The sequence below is a fragment of the Mytilus galloprovincialis genome, chromosome 2 (assembly GCF_965363235.1).
Source record: "Mytilus galloprovincialis chromosome 2, xbMytGall1.hap1.1, whole genome shotgun sequence".
NCBI lineage: Eukaryota > Metazoa > Mollusca > Bivalvia > Mytilida > Mytilidae > Mytilus > Mytilus galloprovincialis.
In genome coordinates, this window is record NC_134839.1 from 75,564,001 (window position 1) to 75,576,083 (window position 12,083).

A 12,083-nucleotide genomic window follows, 5' to 3' on the forward strand; every position below is an offset into this window, starting at 1 on the left:
AATTGAAGAAAAAAAAAATGGCGGAAGGTACCGAATGGGAATTCAAAACTCGGGATAAATTAACAACGTCGTGACTAGAATATTGATTCCACTACAATAAATGTGTCATGATACATGTATTTCTGCACTCGAAACAGTCAATTTTTCATATTGCTTGCCGAGCTTTTGGAATAATCAAAATCAAGCTGTTGTTTTATTTGATGCCAACTGGCATGACCTCTTTTGTTTTATATCATCACAACAGGAAATTCAGAAGAAACCAAGAAAAATATTGAAAAAATTAGAGAATAGTCAATCAAGTACCCAAAACACACACAGAAAGCCAAAGATGATTAACGCAAACCACACTACAAAGTTTAGGGTAACTGTGGATGATGTGGGAGGATAAGCTTCACTAGTGACTACCTTTATAACGAAAGGTCTAATTTGAACCAATTCCAACCGAACACATTTTTTATCTGAGTGTTTGATTTTTCAGAGGAAATAATTAATAATTATAAACGAAGATAACTTTTACTGTGTATAAACTATATGTGTTTATATTTATTTAAAATATAATTTTTCTTATTCTTGGATATATTATGACACATGTATCTACACACTGTACTGACTTAATTAAGTGTAAAACTAAGTATCTAACAAGTTGAATGCATTTTGTATTGTACATGTATATTAGACAAAAATGAGATATGGAATGATTGTCAATTAGACAACAATCGAACAAAGTTAAAACGACGTAATTTTAAGCAACTTGTATTGTACGACCCTCAACAATGAAAAAACATACAACATAGCACCGAAGAATCTGATTACCCTTTTGGGCAGATGAGACCACCCTTGGTTTTTGGTGGGGTTCGACTCGTATTACTCATTTTTGGGTTTATTGTATGTTTTTATGCTAAACAACCATCAAATTGCCAGTTATAATAGTAGTTTCGTTTGTCTTCCTATGTGTTGTTGTGACGTTTTCAATAGAATAAACTCAGCATACAAGGATAAAACATTTGTACGGAAGATGCGCGTTTCACCTATAAGAAAACTCACTAATGACGCTGGAATAATAACAAATAACAACAAGAAAATAAATAGCACGTGCTGTTATGAATGTTGAATGATATTGGGAAATACAATTTGATAATGCGATTACTTTCATTCAATCAAAGTATAGACTTTTTTTTAAACGCAACATTTGACTCTTCATTTATCATTTCGAACTTAACATGATCTGAAAAGTCTGAACTATTCAAGTATATTGTTAAGTCATAGTTAGTATTTATGTCAATTTTTAGAGCTTTCCACTGGGTTAAATTCGAATTCAATACCGTTAAAAAAATACGTTAATATTTAATTCAGTATTGTTCAGTAGCTTTCAAACAATTTATTTGTTGTGAACCGGCAAATAACCTCAAAAATTGAACTCAGACTGAACAGATATTAATCAACTGCAAGCAACTTTCTGAACGGTATTAAACCATATCTTACCGCAGTGAAGAGTGACCGAAAGACTGAATTGACATAAATTTATTTGTTCAGTCTCATAAGATCTGATTAGATCAAAATAACCGTTCCCGATCAAAGTTAGTTTACTGTTGATGTAATGTATTTTTTTTTCTGGCTTTGTCTATACCAGCAACAACAAATATTATATTATAATCGATAACTCTAGTACCACGTACGCTTAGTTACAGCATCGTTATCTATCCATTGTAAAAATTAAAAAAAACCCCATAATATTGCATCACCCAGTAATGAACGAAACAAGTCATAATATGTCTGTCAGTCAGGCTTGGGGTAATTGTAATTGTAATCGTTAATCAGCTGTAATTGATTACAATTTTTCAAGTAATCATTGTAATCATTGATCAGCCAAAAATCTGATTACATGTAATTTAATTTAATCAATTACTTTTCAAAATACCCTGTAATCATGATAACTTTTTGAATACATTCTGATTACAATGAAAAAATCTTAGACTGTGATATGGTCAATAAATGAACCTTTTTGTTATTCTTATATAATAAATATTCAACATGTTAAGATTGGTTTACTTTATATTAGCATGTTAATTGATTGGTATACTTCAGTAGAAAATAAACTCTTACAGTATTGAAAAGTCACTGTTAGCCTAAGAATAGACATATACACATGTAGTACTCTGGCCTTATTAAGAAATATTATACATTTATTCACAACTTAAAGATGTACATATATATATTTGATAATAACTGTTAAATTCAAGTTTATACAATCATACTTTTCTAGTATAAGTGACTTGAAAAACGACTAACCAAAGACAAATTACGACAACCCAAATGTTAAATCTATATGACTGTATAAGCACACATGTTCTCTAAATGGCAATCAGTATAAAAGCTATTGTCTATAGTAGTTCCGATCCCTTCTTAACCTCGCATTATATCTAAAGACGACAAAACAACAAACATCATAATATAGCATAGTGGTATATATATTTATTATCTAGACTAATAAAAAACAAGCTATACTACTTCCATTATATAATTGCTAAAACTACATGACAAAAACATATAAAAAATGTAACAATATAATCAATAAATGTATCTATGTTTTGGCTTTCTCGGGGGCTACTCACTTTATAAAAAATCTATCTAATCTAAACAATAGTTTGAAACATTATTCTGAAAATAAACTATTAACTATAGGATGCGGTGGATACCTGCAACATTGTTACGGCTGCGGTGGATACCAGCAGCGGGTTTTTCGGTTGCGGTGGATACCAGAAGCGGGGTTTCGGCTGCAGTGGATACCAGCAGCGGGGTATCGGCTGCGGTGGATACCAGCAGCACGATATGCAAAATAATCCCATGCTTACTTATACAATAATAATTGGAACTGATAATTAAGAATATCTACTATACTGATGTATAATTGACTTGGGGGTAAAAAATAATTTCCCCGAAATTAACATGGCCAAATTAAGCGAATTTAATACCATTAAATGAGTGAAAGACCCCAAGATAGATACATCATTTATGCGATTTAATATTATTTTTTTTTATTTAGTTATATAATCTAAACTAAATTTATTAAAATATGGAATTAAAATGGTCTCCATGTTTTTTGGGTTTTTTTTAACCACTCAAATGTCACATAATGTTACAAAAAAAATTACATGTGTGTAAAACTACAAAAAAAAGAAACAATAATAATCTCTCTGAAGCTTTAAACTACAACAAATGAATTAGTTATGAAAACACATATCGTGCTGAGCTCTTTTCAATACTTTGGCATCAGTTCGTATGTATCGTATGTAACAGTCTGATGACCACCTGCCCAATGTTTGAATAATATGATCCTCGACACCACATGCTGCTGCGGTTGTAGCTGCTCCTATACGAAAGGAGTGACCACAAAACTTAACAGTATTATAGCCAAGTGTGTCCAATAGTTGTCTCAATGAAGGAATAAATGTTTCCCTGCTTAACGGCGATGATTGAAATTCATCCTCGACAAAAAGTGGAGATTTTGGTAAAGCGCCATTGTTATATCTTATAGACAGATACTTATTCATTGTATCCACTGGTTTAAATGTGTCATTTTCATAAATAGTAATATTCACCCCTTGACGAAAGGGATCACGCTTAGATGATCGCAGGCGAAAAATGAAAAACTGTTTCGTCGGATCCACAGTGATATCTTGCAAAAGGATTGTACATGAATTGTCATTATAAGACCGACAGGTAAATTCTCCACACCTAAGAAAACCGAAAAATGCCATTTTAAAAGCACACTGAAACATGAGGTCTAGCACTGGTGAAAATATCCCTTTCGATAATAAAGCACAAAGTTTATTCAAAATTGATGATGTAATTGGCAATCTTTCTTGAACAACATTGTTCTGAGATTTTTTAATACCCCGAAGAATAACTGGTAATCTGATAGCATTCGCCATAGGATCATATCCTAAAAATCTTATATAATAATGACGTACTCCGGCAAGATAGAGTTTAATAGTCTGGTGTTTAAGATTAAGTGCTTTTTGACAATAAGTTAAGAAATATACTAGAAGATCTTCTTTAACATAAGGAAGGTTAATTTCGGAGCACGGTTGACCATTCTTGACCAGGAAAGTTCTGAAACATTTAAAAGCGGATTTATATGTCAATCTAGTGCTTTCTCTCAAAGACGCATCCCATAATTCGTCTATCTTTAAATTCAAACCATCATCAGCTCTGAGGGATGCAGACAAGGAGTTGGTATCGCGTTTGCATGTGGTGCCAAGGCGCTGAACTTCATCATCTGGTAACGAGAAAGAGAATCAGCTATACAGTTTTTTTTTACCAGGAATGTGTTTGGCATGCACTACAAAATTATTAATTGCTGAATGATAAGTGAGCTTTCTCAATAACTTCATCAAGTTTGTTTTCTCTTATTTTTGAGTGTAAATTCACATTGCGATAAGACGTGTCACGGTACTTGTCTATCCCAAATTCATGTATTTGGTTTTGATGTTATATATATATGTTATATTTGTTATTCTCGTGGGATTTTGTCTATGTGTGTTACATTTTAGTGTTATGTCGTTGTTCTCCTCTTATATTTAATGCGTTTCCCTCGGTTTTAGTTTGTTACCCCGATTTTGTTTTTTGTCCATGGATTTATGAGTTTTGAACAGCGGTATACTACTGTTGCCTTTGTTTGAATCTTAGATCTACCTTTTTTTTTTATAATATCAACAGTAGCTAAATTGTCACAATTAAATAATATACGTTTTCTTTCCATCTATCTCCCCACAGTACGCATGCCATTACAATGGGATACAATTAAAAAAACGCCATAGATGTTTGCATACAAGACAATAGTTCATAAGGAAAGTCACCTTGAAACCATGCATTTTGATAAAAACCTCCAAATGAGGAAGGTGTAGCATCAGTAAACAAGTGAATGTCCGCAGCATTCGTTATATTATCATTTAAAAAGAAGGAAACACCATTCCAATCTTTTAAACATTTTGACCACATAACAAGATCAGGTTTACAACTTTTTAAGTGCACATGGTGATGCAACTTTTTAACAGTAGTAGACAGTTTAATTAAGTGTGACACAAATGATCTACCTGACACAATAACTCTGCACGCAAAATTTAAATGCCCTAGTAAACTTAATAACTCTCTTTTTGTGCACGAATTGCGCTTACTAAAATATTCTATAATTTCTTGAATTCGTAAAACCTTTTCTATTAAAAGGGAGATAAGCCTCCATATTAATAGTATCTAAAAATATCCCTAAATATTCTAACTTATGACATGGTCCTTCAGTTTTCTTAAATGAAAGTGGCACACCTTATGACTTAAAAATATCTTAAAAAAAAGTATTTAGTTTGTTGAGCATTGTCTTGTTCTGGTACAATAACTAGAAAATCATCTAACAAGTGTAAAATGTGCTCTATATTGTAATTGTTCTGAGCAATCCAATAAATTGCTTGTGAAAGAGTGTCAAAGATTTTTGGGCTAGACCTGCACCCAAACACCAATTTATTAAAAAAAGTAATATCTGTCATTCCATTTGATTCCATGAAACGGCCATAACATTGGCGACAGGGGCATAACCTTGAAGGCGTCGGCTATATCGGTTTTTAAAAGCCAAGATTTAAAACCTAGGCTTTTGATAGTTCTGATAGCATCATCAATTGAAACATATTGCAAAGAAAATTCATCTTTATCGATAAGTTCGTTTAAACTAGGTTTTTTTGGATCCTCATGAGGCGCTGACAAGTCTACGATCAAACGCGTTCTTTTTATTGTATTTACCTTCTGCCACACCGATAGGGTTAATGCGGTAATGTGTAAATGCAATGAAATCAAATGGTCCTTCTAAATAGCCCTTGTCTACCTCCGTCTCTATTAATTTTAAAACGTGTGTTGGTTGAGATAACGCTGATCTTAAGTTTTTGCACTCAATAGACTTAGATGGTAATGTTGTAATACCTGTGGAAAAACCTTGACTTAACCAAGAAACTAGGTAATTCTTAAATTCCTTATTTGGATGATTTTCTAATTCATGAACTAAATTACTAATCACAATGGGTGTTGATGCTCCTAAACTTAGGGAAACTTGATCGTTAACATTCTTCTCTGCATATTGGACCCGGTTTTGTTTTGTCCTAGTGCCTCGTTTTTTGAACTCGTACAGACTGTTTTAGGGTGCTCTCCATTACAACTTAGACAAACATGTAAATTTCTACAATGAGGTCTAAAACAATCTGTTTTCCCGTTGAAATTATTACAGATTTCCTTTCCTCCATGGTTAGAACGCTCCCTGACGTGTATGTCTTGATCTGACCTGTATGACCCTGTCGTATTCCTATTGCTATTGTTTGACTGATTACAATAACTACTTGAGTGAAAAGTGCTACCGCAAATGCTACATGTGTTAGGTTTAATGTTCGCAAAAATATTGCAAAATAAAGTGTTATTTCTGATAGATCAGTCAACAGGAATATGGTTATGCCTTAAATGAGCTGCCGCATCAGCGGAAAACCGTTTATGGTACTCGTAAAATCCCTTATCCGGATACCTGGTGGCCATATCAACCAAATCGCGTTCATAAAGATCCAGCTCACTCCTACGGTGAGGAAATGTTGTACACATTATGTTCTTATAAATCCCAAAAGCCTGAATAAATTCGCCCAGAGACAATGATCTTGAACTCCTAGGGTCAGATTTATTGTTTTTGTCTTCACTCAAGCTTAACGCGTGTGTTCCTGAACCAGAATAGTATGGTATCAGTAAAGATGTTAGATTAATGTCCATACCTGATAAAATATTCTTTCGTAACTGGGGTGAAATTGTTTCCACAAACGGTAGAGTTTCTGCAGAATAGCCATGTGCTGTTCTCACCATGTGGCCTGAATTTCCCATATTTAAAAGCTGTTCCTCGCTTCCTGCGGCTGCGTTCGGTGCAGTTCGTGTGTTTTGTAATGCATTGTATGCGGACTGTAGATTGAAATTTGACCAAGATTGATTTGAATTTGTAGAAGTATGATTGAGGATATTGGATACACTATCCACCGGAGCGGAGACATATGCATTTGGTGTTTCTGCGATTCTACTAGTACTGGTATTTTCATTTCTGGCTTTAAGTAACCTTCCCTGTTAAGCCGGAAACATTCTGTTGTAGGGATTGTACAGTCGATGATAGTTTAGATACAATTCCAATCAAAACACGATTGTCGTTACTGGGCGTGTTCTCATTATTGTTTATGTTTGGTGCATCCTGGGATCGCGGATCCCCATCTACACGTGCGTTTTGTAGTGGCAATGCATGATGGTATACCGCACTACCATTTATGGGTTCCTCGCCACGTGTGTGACTGTTTTCGCCTCGTCTTCCTCTCCACCTGCGTTTGTTGTGTTTGATGTGATATTATCGGAATTTTCGTATCGTTTCAAAATACGAACCAATGTCAAACGTTTTGCATTTATAGGAAAAGCGATATTCTTTCTTTCTAACTCTGCTTTTAGTCTAGCAATTGTCCAATTTTCAAGTTATGTAGGATTATAGACTGCATTATTGTTTTTCTTTTTCCTAATGGGACCCATTGCGTCCGTACATGTGTATAAATGTAATGTCAAATGCAATATAGGTGAATAAATAAATAAACAGACCTCAGATCTATGAATACTAAAACTCCAAATCGAATATAAAATAGAACATATCGTATGAATGAAGACTTCTCGCCGTACAAACACATGGATTGTTCAAAGTTTATTCCAGGCTCCTTTTCCTGATATATTTTTATCATACGGGATAACTTATTTGAATTCATATATAGTCTGAATAAGCCAACACTTAAAGTTTATGCACAGCAGTTTAAATACTGAAACAACTATTTTGTCATTAACTTTTTGTAAAAAACAAAATTAAAATCTGCTACGACGAACTTGCAGCTTCAAACGAGCTTATTAATACTTTACTTATATTTCCTATCTGATTGGCTAACCAATCTTCTAAAAATATCTCAGTTCTCTCAGTAATTTCTAAAAATCTCTCTCTCTCTCTCTCTGTTATCTCAATTTGTATTCTATAAATATCCCACCTGACGTAGACAGGAATTATTTATCGTATAAACTATAATTTAAATCTTTAAATTACCATAATACTTTTCTTTAAGCAATAAAGGAAAGGTGTACTCAGTGGCGGATCCAGAGGGGGGGTTCCGGGGGTGCGCACCCCCCTTTATTTTGGCCGATCAATGCATTTGAATCAGGACATATGTTTTGCACCCCCCCCCCCCTTTGCCCTGGGCTAGCACCCCCTTTCGAAAATTCCTGCATCCGCCACTGGTACTGACATAAGAAGTCTCTAAACACATTAACTCCAAATGGAGCTTTCGTTAGTAGAAGCCATATTAACTATGTGTACCAGTGAGAAAAATGTAAAAGCATAAACATATAGTATATATACCAATACACATAATTAACAGCGCCTGGTGATGTTTCATAGACTAGGCGCTGTTAATTATGTGTATTGGTATATATACTATATTTTTAATACTTTTCTTTAACCCTGAATTATAATCTTTTGTTAATATTGTGATTTTAGTCAACTTTAAATTTACAGGTAGGAAACCAGTCAAGATTTGATTTTATTGCAATTAGTATAGTTGTTGGACAATGTATTTGATAAAAGATTAATCAGACATGTGAACATTTATCTAATTAGCACAAACTAAATTAAAAGTTGGACAAATATCTGGTTAAAAATAAGCAAATTTTTGTATGTCTTTGGACTGGAAATGTAAAATGCAATGATTTTTAGTACTTGAATTTTGTTTACAATTTGATTAAACAATTCTATTAAAATTTTACATATTTTTTAACTGGTAACTTTATTTCATCCATATTTTAACTTCCATAAACTGCATCTTGAAATACATGTAAAGTCTTTAAGAGGTTAGAAGACAAACAGCAATATATTCAATTGAAGTCAAAATAAATCAGTGAGAGATCAATGATGATAAAGGGTAATGGGTCAGAACCAGTGACACAATGTTCATGTATGTGTGTAGTAAACTTTTGTAGTTAATTAAATAGATGAAGTTTGAAGTTATCATTTTATAATATATATCAACAAAAATGCTATAGTTATATTAAACGTTTATTCATTCACAATGTTTTTTTTTTAATTCATTGTAATTAGATGTAATCATAATTACTTTCCCTATTTAATCATTAATTTAATCAGACACTTTCAGAAATGACAAAGTAATTGTAATTTAATCAATTACATTGAAAGTAATCGGACCCATCTCTGCTGTCAGTTAACGATATGCTGTCACAGTAAGACATCTAACCCGGATACAACTTACTGAACTTTAAGGAGCGCTTAAAGTGCCTGATATGAACGTAATTTTTCTTTTTTTTTTAAATTAATTTTTTTAAGAACTTATTATTTAAAACCGATAGAAAAAAACGCTAAAAAATATTAAGAAATAAGCATGTTATATCACATTAAACATTCCCATCGCACCTGTCTGCGACAAGTCCCGAGTGCCAGTCTGAATAACTTCCGGTTTTCTAAGAAAGGAATGCGTGACGTCACATTATGAACACAGAATATAAACAATAATGGCATCTGCATCAACTTCGAAACATCAAGACGATAACGACGACAGTTCTGAAAGTGATTTTAATGAACTGTGCCTGTCTTGTGGTTCATCGGAATTTGGAATGGGAGAAAACGGGAGCTCAGGTTCGGACGATGTGTTAGTAGAAGCTACTGGTGCCATTGCGGGGGCTCAGCGGAGGGCTCAGAGTAACTCATACCAGTTTGAACCGTGCAACTCATATCGGACGAGTCTGAACCAGAAAACGGCGAAGATGAAGACAAATTGGCAGACAATTCTTGGTAATTAATAAATGATAATGTATCTATTCACGCATACCCTTACTTAGTAAAAGGGATAAATATATAACTAAAATATTGAAAAAGAAGGAAGTGAGATACCTACCAGTTCTGTACCTATGCCGGCCGCCTTGCATTAAACATAACTCCAAAACTATAAAAGTGAACGTATTGCATTACTATAACCGATTCTCGACGGGAAAGGTGTAAGTCAAAATACGTTACTTTTATAGTGGGGGCGGGGGGAAACTGTTCATTGATTTTTTTTACCCATTTTTCTCAGAAACTACTAAGGCTACCAGAAAATTAAAATCACGCTTCATATGTGCATGCTTAAACTGTGCACCACTTATTGCGGACCTGTTTTTGTATTGTTATGAGTTACAATTTATGACAAAAATAAGCAAAGACCCATCGAAACAACATCTGATTAACAAATTTAATAATACTTTTAGATATTTGGATGATATTTTGGTTCTCAATAATGACGACTTCAGTATGTATATTATTGAAATTTATCCTGTTGAACTTACTTTAAATAAAGCTAATACTAACAATGACCACTGCCCTTTTCTCGATCTTGATATCTATATCACTAATGGGAAGCTGAATACTAAAATTTATGATAAAAGGGATGATTTTTCATTTCCTATCGTTAATTATCCGTTTTTAGATGGTGACGTTCCCTTGTCACCATCTTACGGTGTTTATATATCTCAACTTGTACGATTCGCTCGTGTATGTAACAATGTTTTAGATTTTAACGAGAGAAATTTATGTATTACTGAAAAATTATTACACCAGGGTTTTCGATATCACAAAGTAGTCAAAACATTTACTAAATTTTATCATCGGTATAAAGACATCATTCGTAGATATAGCTCAACATGCAGACTTCTAATACGTTCAGGTATTTCACATCCATTTTTTTATGGAAATATTCTTTATAAAGCACAAAGGTGTCAGTATTCACCTCAGAAACTTACAAAACCTTTGAATAGACTTATTAAGAAGGGATATAATTACGATACTGTTGTCAAGTCATTAAAGATTGCATATTTTGGCGTTAATATTGAGTCACTGATAAGGTCTTTGCATCGGAACTAAACACATTTATTCTAAAAACAGTTGTTGGCATGACACGGGTTATGTTCTTCTCATATATGTTATGATGGTATGATACTAAACCCCTAACGGGAAGGATTGTGCCTGATGTTCATATGATGAAATCATAATCTTTCAGTCAGTTTAATTGAAGTCTGGAGCTGGCATGTCAGTTAACTGCTAGTAGAATGTTGTTATTTATGTATTATTGTCATTTTGTTTATTTTCTTTGGTTACATCTTCTGACATCAGACTCGGACTTCTCTTGAACTGAATTTTAATCTGCGTATTGTTATGCGTTAACTTTTCTACATTGGTTAGAGGTATAGGGGGAGGGTTGAGATCTCACAAACATGTTTAACCCCGCCGCATTTTTGCGCCTGTCCCAAGTCAGGAGCCTCTGGCCTTTGTTAGCCTTGTATTATTTTAATTTTAGTTTCTTGTGTACAATTTGGAAATTAGTATGGCGTTCATTATCACTGGACTAGTATATATTTGTTTAGGGGCCAGCTGAACGACGCCTCCGGGTGCGGGAATTTTTCGCTACATTGAAGACCTGTTGGTGACCTTCTGCTGTTGTTTTTTATTTGGTCGTGTTGTTGTCTCTTTGACACATTCCCCATTTCCATTCTCAATTTTATTTACTGTTTGAATCTTTTCCTGATACATTACTCTACATTCAACAAGTTTCTGTTTACAAAAATTCAATGTAACTACTTCCATTCAACCTCTCCTCAGTATATGTACATTTTTAATACCGGGTGCAAATCATCGATCAAGGACAAACATAAAGCATTATAACATGAAGAGAAGCAATTATAGCTTATATTCAATATATTTTTGCGGTTTCTTCTTTCAAAGATATAAATAGAACTCATTGCATTATTATGTCGGACCCAAATGTATCTACAATATAAAAAAAAGATGTGGTATGATTGCCAATAAGACAACTAACTCTCCACAAGAGGCAAAAACAAACACAAAAAGTAAACAATTATAGGTTACCGTACGGCCTTCAACAATGAGCAAAGCCCATACCACATAGTCAGCTTTTAAAGGCCCCGAAATGACAATGTAAAACAATTCAAACGAG